This window comes from Mirounga angustirostris, unplaced genomic scaffold (genome assembly GCF_029215605.1).
Source record: "Mirounga angustirostris isolate CCGP_5_RB_7025 unplaced genomic scaffold, mMirAng1.0.hap1 SCAF_10, whole genome shotgun sequence".
Classification (NCBI taxonomy): domain Eukaryota; kingdom Metazoa; phylum Chordata; class Mammalia; order Carnivora; family Phocidae; genus Mirounga; species Mirounga angustirostris.
In genome coordinates, this window is record NW_026991718.1 from 121946381 (window position 1) to 121961522 (window position 15142).

The 15142-nt window shown below is 45.6% G+C and overlaps 1 long non-coding RNA gene across 1 annotated transcript in view; it reads right to left on the reverse strand.

The window, feature by feature from the left end:
- Nucleotides 1–935: 935 nt before the first annotated feature.
- The window catches only part of LOC129046086 (uncharacterized), a 112051-nt gene continuing 97844 nt past the window's right edge, over nt 936–15142 (reverse strand). Inside the window, exons 4-5 of the long non-coding RNA XR_008506814.2 lie at nt 8381–8490; nt 936–1171 (exon numbers count right to left, since the gene is read on the reverse strand). This is a non-coding gene — a long non-coding RNA (uncharacterized LOC129046086). The remainder of the gene's footprint in view (nt 1172–8380; nt 8491–15142) is intronic.

Here is a 15142-nt window from a genome sequence, read left to right on the forward strand (position 1 = left end):
ACCCTAACATACTATATTCTCCCCCAACTGACTCAGACCTGGACCCCACTGTCCCAGACTCAGTGTGGGACCCCAAGGAACCCCAGTCCTACTTCCCACCAACTCATCTGGCAGGTCCTGTCCATCCCTCTACCACGTCTGACCCCTGCATTGTCCAGCCTGACTGTCCTCAAGTTAACATGCCTCCCCTAATAGTGTGGTTAGGACAGACTGCCTGGGACTGCTACCACCTGCCCACCACTCAGTTCTGTGGCCAGATTATACCCCAACCCACCCCCAGGCCTTACCTAGCCCAGTCCCACTGTCTTCCCTTGTGGCTACTGCTAACGTCCCAGCATTTCAGATGGCAATTTCTGCATAACATTTAACCAATTAGAGTGGCTTGGGAGAGGAAGGCATCTGTAGGCTTTGATCCCAAGACAAGCTTCAAGCCAATAAGGTCTGGTTCTGCCTTCCTGTTATCTCCCTCTACATGGAGAAGGATACCAAGTCTGCCATGTATGGATGTAAAAGTTGCTCACTGCGCAAATGTGCCCAGCTGGATGGAACAGTGAGTGTTGAAATCCAGCCCATGCTCCACTGGCCAAGTTGTGCACCTAGCATGAGCTGGGTCTACCCAAAGTAAGGAGTGCCTATCTCTAATTTGAACAAAGATGCCTATGGGCCAGGGAGCCACCCTGAAACAGATCCTATACAAAATCTGGGCAAAAGAGCTTGTACTCAACACATGTGGGGCCTGGAATATTCTCTATATATCTCTGAATTTTAGGAAATCAGATGGCTTCAAGGCTAGTCCTTCCAGTGGAAATTCATTACACAAAAAAGACCTTCTGGAGTAACAAAAGATATCACTGCAATCACATTTATCAAAAAAAGCATGGCAATCAATGTCTCATGCACAGACTGTATTTCAAATGCCCTTAATCAATGGCTGTGCTAATTACACATTTATTGCAATTAATTTCATTTCAATTATGCCTTAATTACTAACCTTGAGTGAGATTGGGCAGCTCAGAGAATTCGTGTCACTACAGAGCTGGGACCCAGAGATAAGTTGCCATCGTCCTTCGATTGAAAGATGCTGCTCCGTTAAAAGTTGGTTTATTGGATCAAGGCCTTTTTTGGGGGAGGAGGGGTTGGTTTCTCCAGGGAGGCAATTCATAATGTGAGTCTGAAATTGAATACAGGAAAGCAAGCAGCTGTGCTTACTAATTAACTGGAGCTGGTTTTTAATTTGCTTCTTATTGATGCCTGTTCCTCACTGGTTCATTGGCTGTGGTCAGAGGATAAATGCCTTCAGAGTTCATGCTTCTGTGGTGTCCTAAGCCTCTGGCTCAGTCCCACTTGCTCCTTCTCTTCCCTCCAAAGGAGGGCTCCTTCTTACACCCTCCTCACATCTACAAGGCTCAGCTCTGCATTCCTGGGGCAGGGTCCAAGGCTGGGGCCCCTTGGCATCAATGGCCTGCCCACTGACTCCCAAGAAGAACAGCATTCCAACAACCCAGATGGGGATGTTGGGAAGGAACTTGCCCTGTGGCAGAGCAAAAGCAGAACTCAGGCTCTGGAATCCCGCAGTCCTGGGTTCAAGTCTAGTTCTGATCATTCCTAGCTCTGTGGTCTTGAACAAACCATTTAATCTCCTGAGTCAAGTAAATGAAAAATGAAAGTGCCCAACACTTGGTAGGAGCTCGAAGTGTCAACTGCCTTCCACAATAAACCCCTCTCTGGGGCTTACGGCAAACTCACCTCTGGGACATTTCTTTGTTTCCAGGAGAGCAGATATTTCCACAAAACATCTTTTTGTAGCCAGCCCAGGAGAAGGAACTACAGAAATCTGCTAGTCCAGACCTTCATCTTAATGATGGGGAAACTGAGGCCAAGGAGGGGGAAGCTGGAGGTCACACTGTGAGTAGATGCCAGAATTAGACTAGAACTAAGTCACCTGATTCCCAGTCCTAGAACTTCCCTGCCACATGACAAGATAGCCTCTTTAGAAAGCCATTTGTCAGTAACTGGTAAAGACTAAAGACATAAATATCCTTTGTCTGTGCTCAAGGACAGAGATATAAAGATGTTTACTGCAGCTTTGTTTGTCATCAGAAACAAAAATATGGACAACCTAAATATCTCTCAGTAGAGAAACATAGAGGCAAAGTGTGATGGATTCATAGGCTGGAATACTACATGGCCGTTAAAACGTATGTACTTGATCTATGTCATTAGCATGGATGAATTTCTAAAACTAAATGTTTGAAATTTTTCAAGATTTTATTTATTCGTTTGAGAGCGACAGCAGAAGCAGGGGGAGGGGCAGAGGGAGAGGGAGAAGCAGACTCCCCGCTGAGCAAGGAGCCTGATGCAGGGCTCGATCCCAGGATCCTGGGATCCTGACCTGAGCCAAAGGCAGATGCTTAACCAACGGAGTCACCCAGGTGCCCCCAATGTTTGAATTTTTAAATCAAGCTTCAAAATATTTACAGCATGGTATCACTTACGTTAATTTTTTTAAATTCACAAAGGCAAAGAGAGAGATATTAAAACATGAGCAAGAAGAATATGTCAATTGAGGACAGGATCTACCTGGAGGAATGGAGAATAGGATTGAGGAGGGGCACAAAGGGGCACTTACAGCATTGTGCATAGCATTTTACTTATCTTTTTAAGAAATATTCAAAGCAGGGGCGCCTGGGTGGCTCAGTCAATTAAGCATCTGACTCTTGATTTCAGCTCAGGTTGTGATCTCAGGGTCATGAGATCAGGCCCCGCATTGGGCTCTGTGCTGGGCAAGGAGCCTGCTTGGGATTACTCTCTCTCTCTCTCTACCTCTGCCCCCCCACACTTGTGTGTGTGTATGTGTGCGTGCTCTCTCTCTCTGTCTCTCAAAAAAATATATACATATATATTATATATATATATATATTTCTGTCTCAGTTGGTTAACTGTCTGCCTTCAGCTCAGGTCATGATCCCAGAGTCCTGGGATCGAGTCCCACATCGGGCTCCCTGCTCAGTGGGGAGTCCACTTCTCCCTCTGTCCCTCCCCTCTGCTCATGCTCTCTCTCTCTCTCTCAAAATAAATAAATAAAAACCTTAAATATATATATATATTTAAAGCAAATATGATTAAATGTTCATGTGTGTTAGTTTGAGGTGGTTGTTTCTTGGTTTTCTTCTTTCCAAATTCCTCATTCTGTTTTAAATATTTCATCACTACACTGAGAAAGTAAAATGATTAAGCTTTGATAATCACCCTTTACTAAGAATGGAGGCACTGAACTTTGCGATGGTTGCAGGTTAATGCTTACGGCCACCAGAGACGGTAACCACACATCCCAGGTGGACAGGCTCCAAAAAGAACTTGTAGGACATCGAAGGTCCTCAACAAATATTAAATGAATTGATTAATTAAAGAATTAAACTATGGTAGCTACTCAACAACGCATTTGTCTCTCCTTTGCTTATAAAGGTTCACAGGAAAATCAAGGCAATGGGCAGAGTGAGACAGAGATCAGTGATGAGCTCATTGCAGTTGCTTAGATTCTAGATGCTTGGAGATGGCTGATGGCAGCTGGAACTAGGGAGTGGTTGGTGGACATGGAGAGAAGCGGATAGATTTCAAAGATAATTAGGAGATGAAATTGGTAGGATGCACTGATGGAATATTTATGGGGTTGAGTTCCCTCTTGGACACAATGCATTTAAGGAACAACCCAACCTTCAAAGGGTAACAGGCACCTTCAGTTCCCCTCCAATGCTGATGCCATCTCTTCCTGGGGGTCTGGGTGGTGGGCTCAGCCCTACACCAGGGCAGCGTACATTGGTTTGATGCCCCAAAGGGCAGAGGGCTCCCTACCTTCCATTTCCTGGGTTTTCAGGAAGCCTCCAGTGACTCAAATGTTAGTGTGCAGGCTCTCAGGTGGGCTTTGAGACAGCAAGTTGGCCTAAGCACAGAGAGGACGGTCTCTCCGTCTCACCTTCGCATTGTCGAACTTCTGACAATTCAAGAGGTCCCGCTAACAATGTTCCCCAACCTCACCACTAGGCTTCCATCCTGACTGGGCCCCTAAGGGGATCCATGCTTAGAGCCTGTCTGTCACCTGCGGGACAGGGGCTGGTGCCAATACATAAAAACATTGAAAGGGTTCGTGGCCCCTGAGTTCCTGAGGAAACGCTCTGCTCTGACAGCATTGGAATGCATCCGACACTCAATGTCTGCCTTCATATCCCTTAAAAAGGAACACAGAGGAAAACCCTTCTGTGAGTGGAAGGTTCGACAGTGCCAGTGAAAATTATGTAAAAAAAAAAAAAAATGATTAACATAATCAAAATCTTTGTGGGTCATGCTGGAAATGCCTTTTCTTAAAACATTAGTCTTGCTCTTGGGTCTCATCCATTCTTTTTCTGTCTTGAAAAGTGTGGAAATTTCAGCTTTCTCCAGATGGACTCACTGACTCTGGGTGGCTACAAATGGATTTCCCAAAGGCTGTGCACAGTTGGTTTTCTTTCAGCTTTTCTTAATTTTCATATATTTTTCTTCCATCCTCACCCTGGCATTGGGCCAGTGCTTTTGGGTTGAATAAATTTAAATGTCATTACTGATAATAGGAAAATCATGCCCACCTTTGAGCCATGCCACACAATATAGCTTTCCAGAGAGGGGATTATAGGCCATCAACCCCCTTCCCACTTATCCATAAATCCACCAGGCACCAGTACACCAAGTCCCAGTTCAAGTTGTGCACAGCTCCAGGGTGCCTCTAATTATCTCAATGATTCTTACAAACTTCTCAAAAGTTTCTCAAAACGAATTGAATTTTCATTCAGTATCCAATTAAAATAAGTTCATATCATGCAAGACTTTGAAGCAGGGATTCTTCGCCTGGGTTCTAGGGGTCTATGGATAAAATTAAGTGATTTATGAACTTGGGCAGGAAAAAAATTAGTCTTTTTTCCCACTAACCTCTGACTGAAGTTTAATATTTTCTTCTATTAGGAATATAGGCAACAAGCCACAAGTAGTATTAGAAGGACCTGGGCTTTCACCAATTAAACCCATGGATTTTTTCACATCACCTAACAGCTGCTATATATTTCAGATATTTTGAAATATTTACATTCAACACTACTTTAAACTCTCCACTAGGTTGATAAAGTGTTGATAAAGAAGAACACTTTTTACAAAATAGTTTCCCTAATATTTAGATAACTATCTTTCCTTTTTTCTTTTTTTTTTAAGTAGGCTCCACACCCAGTGTGGAGCTAAATGCGGGGCTTAAATTTACAGCCCTGAGATCATGACCCAAGCTGAGATCAAGAGTCAGACACTTAACTAACTGAGCCACCCAGGCGCCCCTAGATAACTGTCTTTCAATATAATTGGTTTCCTTTGGAATCCTGTGTATTTGTTATGCATTTAAAACCTTTTTACTGAGCAGAGGTCCATAAGTCTCACCTGACTTGGTGGGGAGGGGTCCATAGAGAAGAACAAGTCTAGGAGCTCTGCTTTGGAGGAGGAGAATAAGGAGCAGGAGGGGAAAAGTTTAACAACCATGGATGGAGAAGCTGTTAATATGCCATCTTTTCCTAAGCTTGTCCAAAGGAAAAGACATCCAAGGATCAAAGAAACAAGATTCCACCTCTCTTCTACCCCTCTTCCTAAACAACACTTCTCAAACTTTAATCTCATGTGGTAAAGAATTTAGCTTTGCCCAAGGAGAGATCCTGGCCTTTGTTCCTGGCTCCTAGAAGATAACCTCCAAATCCTTAAAATTTTCTGGGAGATAGAAGTGAGAATTTGGGGGTGGTTTGTTATGCAGCAATAGCTGACTGATATACCTCTGGATACTAGTGCATACCCCACTTGACTGAACTTCCTGTGTCTCTATCTTCTCTAAATCAGTTCCCCAAAACCCAGCCCATGTCAAAAGAAAACCTTGGGCCAGTTCCCAGCCCTCCCCTCTCCACCTTCCCTGTTTCTGTTTTGATTCTCATTAGCTGTGTGATCTTGGGAAAAATATTTAACTCTTCTGAGCTTCACTTCTGTAGGGTTGTTGGGAATGTTAGGAACACAAACACACCTTCAAGCTTATAAACTCTCTAGAACAATTCTCAGCATGTGGAGGATGTTCAGCAAATGGTAATGGATCAGCCATTCCAGATACATTCCTGAGAACTAGTATGAGCATCACTCCACTGAGGTGCTACAGAATGAGCCAAAGCCAAGATGGATGGATGAAGAATATACAGGGATCTGATTGGATTGACGGATAGACGGATGGATGGATGGAGGAAGGGATAAATGAGGATGTCTGTACCTTTGGAAGGGTATGTAAACAGATGGCTGAATCATTTATGGATGGAGAATGGAGCCCCTCATCTCTCCAACTACCTCACACTTGCTTCTTTTCCTCTCCCCTCTAGCTCCCACTCATTCCTCTCCTTCACAATCAACTCCTGGGTTTATTTTAAGTGTCCTATTGAACAAATCACAAAACCTAAATTGGCCAGTTGAGGGTTTCTAGCATTCTAATTGTGAAGCATGCTTCTGAATGACTTAGGAGCTGAGGGGAGTTTGAAAAAAGCCCAAGATGCTCAGAGAAAATGAGAAACATGACATTTTGAAAAGGAAGCCAATTTTCTTTAACTAAAACTGTTGCCTCTGTAAACCATATTATGAATCCAATAAATTCACATAATGCTATAGTAAGTCCTTTACAAAAGAGAGAGGGGAGGGGAAAGGAAGAAAGAGGATAAAGGATAGGGAAAATGTTGCAGAGATTTCCAAAGCCTCCCTCCCTTTAAAAACAATTGCTTTGAACCTTATCATAGTTATTAAGAGTGAAACTACCTGGACTCAAATACAGGCTCCACCAATTCCCAGTGGTGTAACCTTGGGTAAATCACTTAGCCTCTCCATGCCTCGATTCCTTCACTTATAAAATGCAGATGATAATAATACCTGCTTCATTGGGTAGTTGTGAGGATTACAGAGAAAATATGGGTAAAGCTTTTAGAAATCCTCCAGGTATGTGGTAAGTTCAATGGCAAATGTGAGCAAATATTATTACTATTACTCCCACACACAATCACTAGGTAAAGAACACAGCAGCAGGCAGGACCTGGGTGACCTAGAGGCCCTTGGGAATTCAAATAAGTTTAGCACTGCTCTGAAGACTCTTATCAACCCCTACAGCTTCACATCCTGATATTCTCCGCCCTGAGTACTGCCCTCGACCATGATCTTGACACTGGCTGCTCACAGGTCCAATCCCAAACATCATGTAACCCAAGTATGGATGTGGGCCACTTGGTCCAGTCTCAACACAGTGTTCAATTGAAAGAAACAGTCCAGCAACCAAAAAGTAAGGTAATGTACTTCAAATATTTACTCAGCCTCTCCAAGAGTTTCAAAGGGAGACATGTGTCCATAGTACATAACACACATCTTTAAAACCTCCTCTTTACTGCTGCTTTCACTATCTCTCACATAGCATCTCCCGGAAACTCGCTCTCTCTCTTTCACTCACTCTCAACCTCCAGACCATGAGGCTTTTCTATTTCTCGCCCCCTCCATATGTTCCCATATTAGCTCTTTACTGAGTCAACCACCTTAACCCTCTCACAGCTTTGGTGCCTTCTGTCCATTTCCTACTTTACCTGGATTCTAAACAACAAAGGTGAGCTCAGGAGCTGACCAAGCAGGCCAGAATTCTTCCCTGTAGAATCAGGGAAAGTTAAAAATACTGGTTCATAACTGTTGTCTCTGCTATACCAAGTTCTCTGATAGCTCCCTGCCTTGGCTCAAGCTATTTCCTCTGCCCAGAATGCACGTCCCTTCTTTTGAAAGGCTTTTGGTTGGACTGGCATCTGTGTTGTGAGAGCTGGTAGTGAGGAGGGGATGGAGAAAAAGGGATGTGAGGTCCAGTTTGGGCAGTCTGACTCACCTCCAGTCTGGTTTGGAAATGCAGAATGTGCTCCCATGTAGATTGGGTGACCACTGGCTGAGCACCAGGTCCAGGGGACATAATGGCTAGTAAAGAGCTGGACTAACTGACCCATAAAACTTATGGCATTTAGGACAAAAGAGTCCCATGGTGGGGACAGGAAGGAGGGCTGGGAAGTGGGCCAGTGTTCACGCTCAATGTTCACAGCTATCAACTGCCACTCACTAGTCTCTGTGAAGCAAGAACCTCAGACTCAGAAGGTAGCACAAGATTCTCCAGACCAGCAGGTCCTGGTGGCATCTCTGTATCCTTACTTCCACCTCGCAATGTGGGCCACAGAACCCCTAGACCAGACCTTTGGAAAACCTCTTAGAAATCTCTTCTTACACAGCAGTTTACAGTTTTCAATATTATAGACTTTTTTTTTTTTTTTTTTACCTTTGTCCACATGACCCCATGAGACCACCAGGGGCAGAATCGCAGCTCTGCCCATAGCTCCAGTGACTTTGAGCATGTCACCTCCCCTCTCTGAGGCTCAGTTTTCTTACCTGAAAAAAATGGGAGTGCATTAGTCACAATCCACTAAGCTTTGCTGCATAACAAACAAAGCTAAAAAAATCAATGCCTTTACACCACAAAAATTTATTTCTTGTCCATAATATCCAAGGTGAGCCTGTGAGGAGCTCTGCTCAACACAGTCACACAGACTGACAAGAGTCTCCACCATCTTGTAGCAGAACCATCTGGAACATGGGCATCTGTATTCATACGGCAAGGGAAGAACTAAATTACTACCTCAGAAGTGACACGTTTGACTCCCACTCATATTTTATTGGCCAGAACTAGTCACCTGGCTCTGCATAACTCCAAAGGAGCCAAGAAATATAAGAAAACAAATGGAATCTTTGGTAAGCAATACCATCTCTGCCACAAGGTACAATAACAATCCCTCCCTCACAAGGTGACCCACAGGATTAGATGAACAATTATATTTCAAAAGGACTTTTCACATTTAAACCTCAGTGAAATATGTATTGTGCATCTTCTATCTGCTAGGCTGGATGCTAAGTGCCAAAAATACCCTCATGGAGTTTACAGTCCAATGCACGAGGCAGACAAAAATCAGATAATCACACCAATTAGAGTTTAATGAAGCACTGAGACAGATGCACTGAGAGAGAGATGCACAGTGATGTAACAGGGAGCCTGGAATCATCTGGGGGCCCAGGGAGTGTTCTCTGAGGTCATTCTTGAGGTAAGATCTGAAGAATGAGCAGCTATTACATAGACAAGCAGTTAAAGAGAAGGTGGTTCAAAGAGCATTGTTAGCAGACAAGAAACAGTATAGACAAAGGCCCAGTGGCAGGAAAACTCCAGCATGCTTGAAAGACTGAGAAAAAGCCCAAGAGGCCTGAGTCCTGAGACCAAAGGACAGGTTGGCATGAGAGGAAATGGAGTTCAACAGAGGCCAGACCTTGCAGGCTGGGACAAGGATTGATTTGTCCTCTATCACCAGATCAAAGTGTGGTAACAGTTATTATGGTCATCATTGCTACTTTGCAGAAGTAGAAACTGATGCCCAGAGAGGCAAGGTGACCCAGTGAGAGTCCCATGGCCATCAGAGGAAGAGCTAGAATCTTGATCCAAGTCTTAACTCAAGTGTGGCCTCCCCCAAAGGCCTCAGAGCAATTCAGGACTAAAATCCTTCTCAACCATCATGAACAACACCAGTTCCCTCCGGGGCGTATTCAACCTCCCAGTGTGGCATTGGCTGGAGCCTGGCCAGCCCCATGGATGGCAGCTAGGATGGCTGAGGCCAAGTTGGGGAAGAGACTGCAGAGACCTCAGACACTTTCCTTCCATCTCAGCTGTGCTGTTGCTCTACCATGGGGCTTTGGGCAAGCAATTCTCCCTTTCCAGCCCTCGGTCCCCGATCTCTGAAATGAAAACATTGAGCCAGATGGTCTCTGAGGTCCCTTCCAGCAACAGGAGGCTTAGGTGTGTTTTCCAGCTGAGTAATGAAGGGGGAAAGTGAACAGTCTCCAAACCAGTCTTTATCTGGAGAACCGCAATTTGCCAAACAAGAAAATCAAAGGGAAATTGCAAAGATGATGAGGGATGAACCTTTTTTAGGAACAACAACCTAATCACAAGTCACTGCTAGAGAAGAAATGTCACAAAAACCTTGATTTGCAGTTTTAGGGAGCAGCGTGCCATGGGAGACAGGCAATTAACAACGTGAGAAGCTTCTCAGAGGCACAGATGAATCATGGAAGGCAATGTCTATAGGCTACAAAGGATGCCAGACAGCATGTGATCAAAATCCTAGTCTGATTCATAAAGTCCTTGTGGAGCTGCTCCACCAAGAAGCCAGTCTGAATCTTCCTGGACCACCCCTTGTAATGGGGAGCTTCATACTCACTCCCCTTTTGGACAGTGGCCAGCATAGTGCAATGCACATAGCAAGAGCTCAATACATAATTCTGAATGAGTGAGTGAGTGTGTGAGTGAGTGAGTGAGTGAGTGAGTGAGTGAGTGAATGAATGGATGGATGGATGGATGGATGAATGAATGAATGAATGAATGAATGAATGAATGAATGAATGAATGAACAGCTCTGGTGCTGATCTAATAACTCTCCTGATACTTTCACCCAGGAGTCCTGGTGCTACTCTCTGGAACATCCGTGATCTCATGACTGCCTGTCTTAGGAAGGGATCCCCGAAAGCAGACCCTGATTCTGGAGGTGCTATTAGGAACCTCTAGTTGGAGAGTGGGGAATTGAGATAGGGAAAGGAAGGAAGCTAATATGGGACATTAATCAACAGGTTATCACTGTGGGGAATTTTTGCTTAATCCCTCCAGGGAACCTCTAGGAGATAGTAGAGATCTAGAGATGGTGTTGGTCAATACACTCGCCACGTGGAGCTACTGAGGACTTGAAATGTGGCTGTCCAAAGTGAGATGTAGAGTAGATATAAAATACACACCAGAGTTTGAAGACCTAGTATTAAAAAAAGTAAAATACCTCGTTAATGATTTTTATATCACTTATGAATTGAGATGACAATATTTTGGATATACCGGGTTAAAATATAGTACTAAAATTGATCTTTCCTGTTTCTGCTTGCCTTAAAAGAACATATGTGGCTCACATTTATGGTCCATATTGTATTTCTATTGTTCAATGCTGACGTGGAACATACCTTAGAGTTATTCCACCCAAGGGGTGAGGGAGCTAAAATTCTACCCACCAATTTCCATGCATCATTGGTTGAGTGCTGCTCCCACGGGTGTAATTTTCCCAGCATTACAACCTGCCCCATGCACCAACAAGCTTCTGCAGGCAGCAAAAACCCTCAGGTGGAGTTGCAGGAACTTGCCATAGGAAGCCATCAGCATGCTCAAGAGTCTCCAGCGTAGGGGATGCGGGCAGAGGACCAGCAACCCCTGCTGTGCAGTGCCTTTCATCATAACTAGGGACCCCTAGGGAGCAACAAGCCAAGTTCCCTATCACACATTTATGACTCCCTCTTGCTCATTCATTCACAGAGAAAAGAAGCATCTGAACTATGGGGATGCTGGCACACCAAGCCAGCCCCCTCCCCGCCGAGGTCTGATTTTATCAGTGCCTCTGAAGAGAAGAGAGGAGGAGGGCCTATGGATTGCTAATAGAGCTCACGAGGTACTCGACCTTGTGCCCTGGATCAGGGAAGGAGCAGAAAACGACCTCAGAGGTGAGAGCAGGAAGGCTTGTCCCCAAATGGTGCTCTCCGACCCAGCCTAAGGGGAACCTGGTCGGAGCAACTCAAAGGCTTGATTGAATTAAACCGAGACACGTTCCATTCTCCAGAGAGCCTAACATGACAGCTGTCAGGCATGGCTGGGGAGAGTATGCTTTAACCACCCTGTTGGTAGGGGAGATATTCCTGCCCCAGGGTTATGGGGATGAACGGCCAAATACACAACACTCGACCCTGGATGGATATGATGGACGGTAGTTTGCTGATCACATATACTCACAGCCCAGGTGCCTGTCACACCCGCTACATGGGCATTGTAGTCTGGAGCAGAGTGAACCACCGAGGGCTGTGGGAGGCAGGCCTGTATTATCAACAGAGTGAGGATGTGATTGGCTTCTTTGAATAATTCCACGATCTGGCAGGGAACTGAAATCCGCTACTCAGGGATAAGCAGGGACTGCACCTGGTCCCCTTGATGAGGAGGGCTGTTCAGCAAGGCGACCTTACCTGTGGAAGCAGAGTGGAAACGGGAATTTGCCATCAGGCCAGGCAAAGCCTCCCAGATTCACCAGATGTAAAGACAGCACACCGCACTGTGCCTTAATTTTCGACCTTCTACCACAGAATGTGCCCCAGGGATGACGATGGCAGTAGCCACAAAACTCATCCAGTTAAGGAGCAGTAGCTGGGGTCTGAATCTCAGAACCCTGCTCATTAATACTCAGTGCTGTCCAAAGTGGGCTCGGAGCTGTGCTTCATTCAGCCTGAGGGGTGAGTGATGGAGACACCCAGTTATGTGCACATTGCTGACCCTCCCCCTGCCCCCTAAATCACCCAGCCCCAGCCAGGTCAATATTTGACCCTCTATTTGAATCCCTCATTCTCCTTCCTATCCCCTGCATTTGACACAAACAGACATTAATACATCTGCCCTTTGGTCCTGGAAGAAAACAGACTCCGTAACCAAGACAATTAGTTTTGCCCTACAGCAGTGAACATGGAAGGAAGCTGGCTGTCAGTAATAAGGGTTCGACCTGGGACGCTCGTTTCCAGACCCCCACCTCCCATCCTTCCGTCTTGTTTGCTCCCAGTGACCTCACTCAGCCAATCAGAGGGCCGTGTTTGCTTTCTGCACTGGCCTTTCCCAACTTCTATAATCAATGCCTGGCTTGAGACACCAGCTAGAGTGAAGCCACGGAGATGAACTTTGTTCTGCTCTTAATGTAGCTCAGGCATCCAGCTGATAATGAGCTCAGAGCACTGCACCGCAAAGCAATGATCCCCAGGAGGGCACATGCGAGACCCTATGTGGCGACGACTCTGCTTGGGTGGGAACTCCAAGCTGCTGGTGCTTGAAACCCACCCCACCCTCCCTCCTCCTAGCAGCATTCTGGATGGCAGGCCCCACCCAGGCCCTTGGGCCACTGTCCAGTGCTGATGGGGAGTGATGCCTGGGAGACATCATCTCACCCCTGAACCACAAGCACCCGGAAGCATTGCTAGAGTATGACCAAACCCATGTTGCTTCCCACAAGGCCCCTGCTGGTAGCCTTATCAAATCCAATTTCCATCAGAAACTAGCAGTTAAGTCAGAGCTGCTACTCTGGGCACCTGGGGACAATAACCCCACAGTCCAGAGGGGGTTGAGAGAATCTATAAACAAGACACTAAAATTAGGATTCAAGTTCCTAGAGAAGCAAAGGATACTGCCAAAGCTTTGCCATGACTTATCCAGTGGGCAGGCAGCCTGCTGGGAATTTAAACCATGCTTTTGTCTCTGGGTTTTGGGCTTTTTCTGCCTCAGTCAGAAGTCACCTTCTCTTTGCTGGGCAGGTAGGAGGTGGGGGCGGTGCAGAGAGTGACCCCTCTGAGAAGGAGGAGAGGCCAACTGGGGGGGCTCTGATGACTAATGTAAGGGCCGCCAGAGACTGGGTGGCCCAAACAACAGAAATTGATTTCCTCCCATTTTGGAGACTAGGAGTCCAAGATCAAGGTGTCAGTAGTAGGGTTGATTTCTGCTGAGGCCTCTCTCCTTTGCTTGCAGACAGCCTCCTTCTCCCTTCCTCCGTGTGTGTGCATATGTGTCCTAATCTCATAAGGACCAGTCCTAGGGGATTAAGGCCCACCCCTATGACCTCATTTTTACCTTAATTACCACTCTAAAGGTCCTATCTCCAAATATAGTCACATTCTGAGGTCCTGGGTTTAGAACTCAGCATATAAATTGGGTGCAGGGGGTATAATTCAGCCCATAACTGACCCATTCCCTTTCAGAGTCAGCAAGGTCAGTGTTTCTCATATAGGGCAGGGTTTCGTTTTCCTAGGAGACCAACAAGCCCCACTGTGGAGTAAAGAATCAGAAGAAAGGCCTCTGTATAAAATGGCCTAGAGAAGGAGGGGAGGCACCCCGAGAAGGAGACTGGGTAGAGGAGAAGAGGAGGAGGATTTGGGATGGGGGTCACCAGGTCTTAACATGAATGTGAATACATTTCCTTGGCAGTGTGCCCAGGAAGGATGGACAGGCTATGAAGAAGCTTGCAAGATAACAGGGGATATTTAGCTTTAAGAGGAAGGGACAGGATCTCTGTCATCACCTCCCTGCAGAAGAGTAACCAGTGTGCCCCAGAGGAAACACTGGACCTGTGGGTATAAAGCAGAGAGAGGCATCTTTCAGGTGCAGGAAAATAAAAATATTGTAGGCACTGGAGTCTTGGAGTAATCTGTGAGCACAGGTAGCGACCTCCCCTCACTCAAAGTAGTCCATTTGGGCTGGAAGATCATCAGGGCACTTAGAGAAGTTTTCCTGCAATTCTCAACTCCTGTGATGTATCAAATAAGAGACTTAGACTACATAATTGAGCTCGCACCCTGCCCTTGTGGTCCTTCAGGCTTCTATAACACCAGCCTCTCTCTTTCCACACTAGGTGAATTTAGAGTAGCTAATGACACATAATTCTGGCATGGAATTCATGACATCCACCCAAAATGTCCAAGCTACCTATTATATATTCATAGTAGCTATTACTGTAATCAACAGATGTTCATGCACATACACACATGCACACACATGCACACACACGATAGCAGGACAGTTTATCTAAAAAGTGTAAAAGAACTTCTGAGCCCTATCAAGAAATTAAGCCTTTTGGAAGAATCTGGCTCTAGGTCTACTGGGTCAGAAATACGACATCACTCGAGAAGCGTGGGGCAGGCAGCATAATGCTCTCCCCTCCCCGTCCCCCAAAAGATGTCTACATCCTAATCCCCAGCCTCGGTGAATATATATTTTCTATTGAGGTAGAATTCACAGAACATAAAAGTAACCGTTTTACAGTATACCATTCAGTGGCATAGAGTGCACTCATGATCTTGTGTGCGCACCACCTCTATCTAGCTCCAAAACCATTTCCTCATCCAAATGCAAACCCCATTCCCATTGAAGCACTCCTCATTCCCC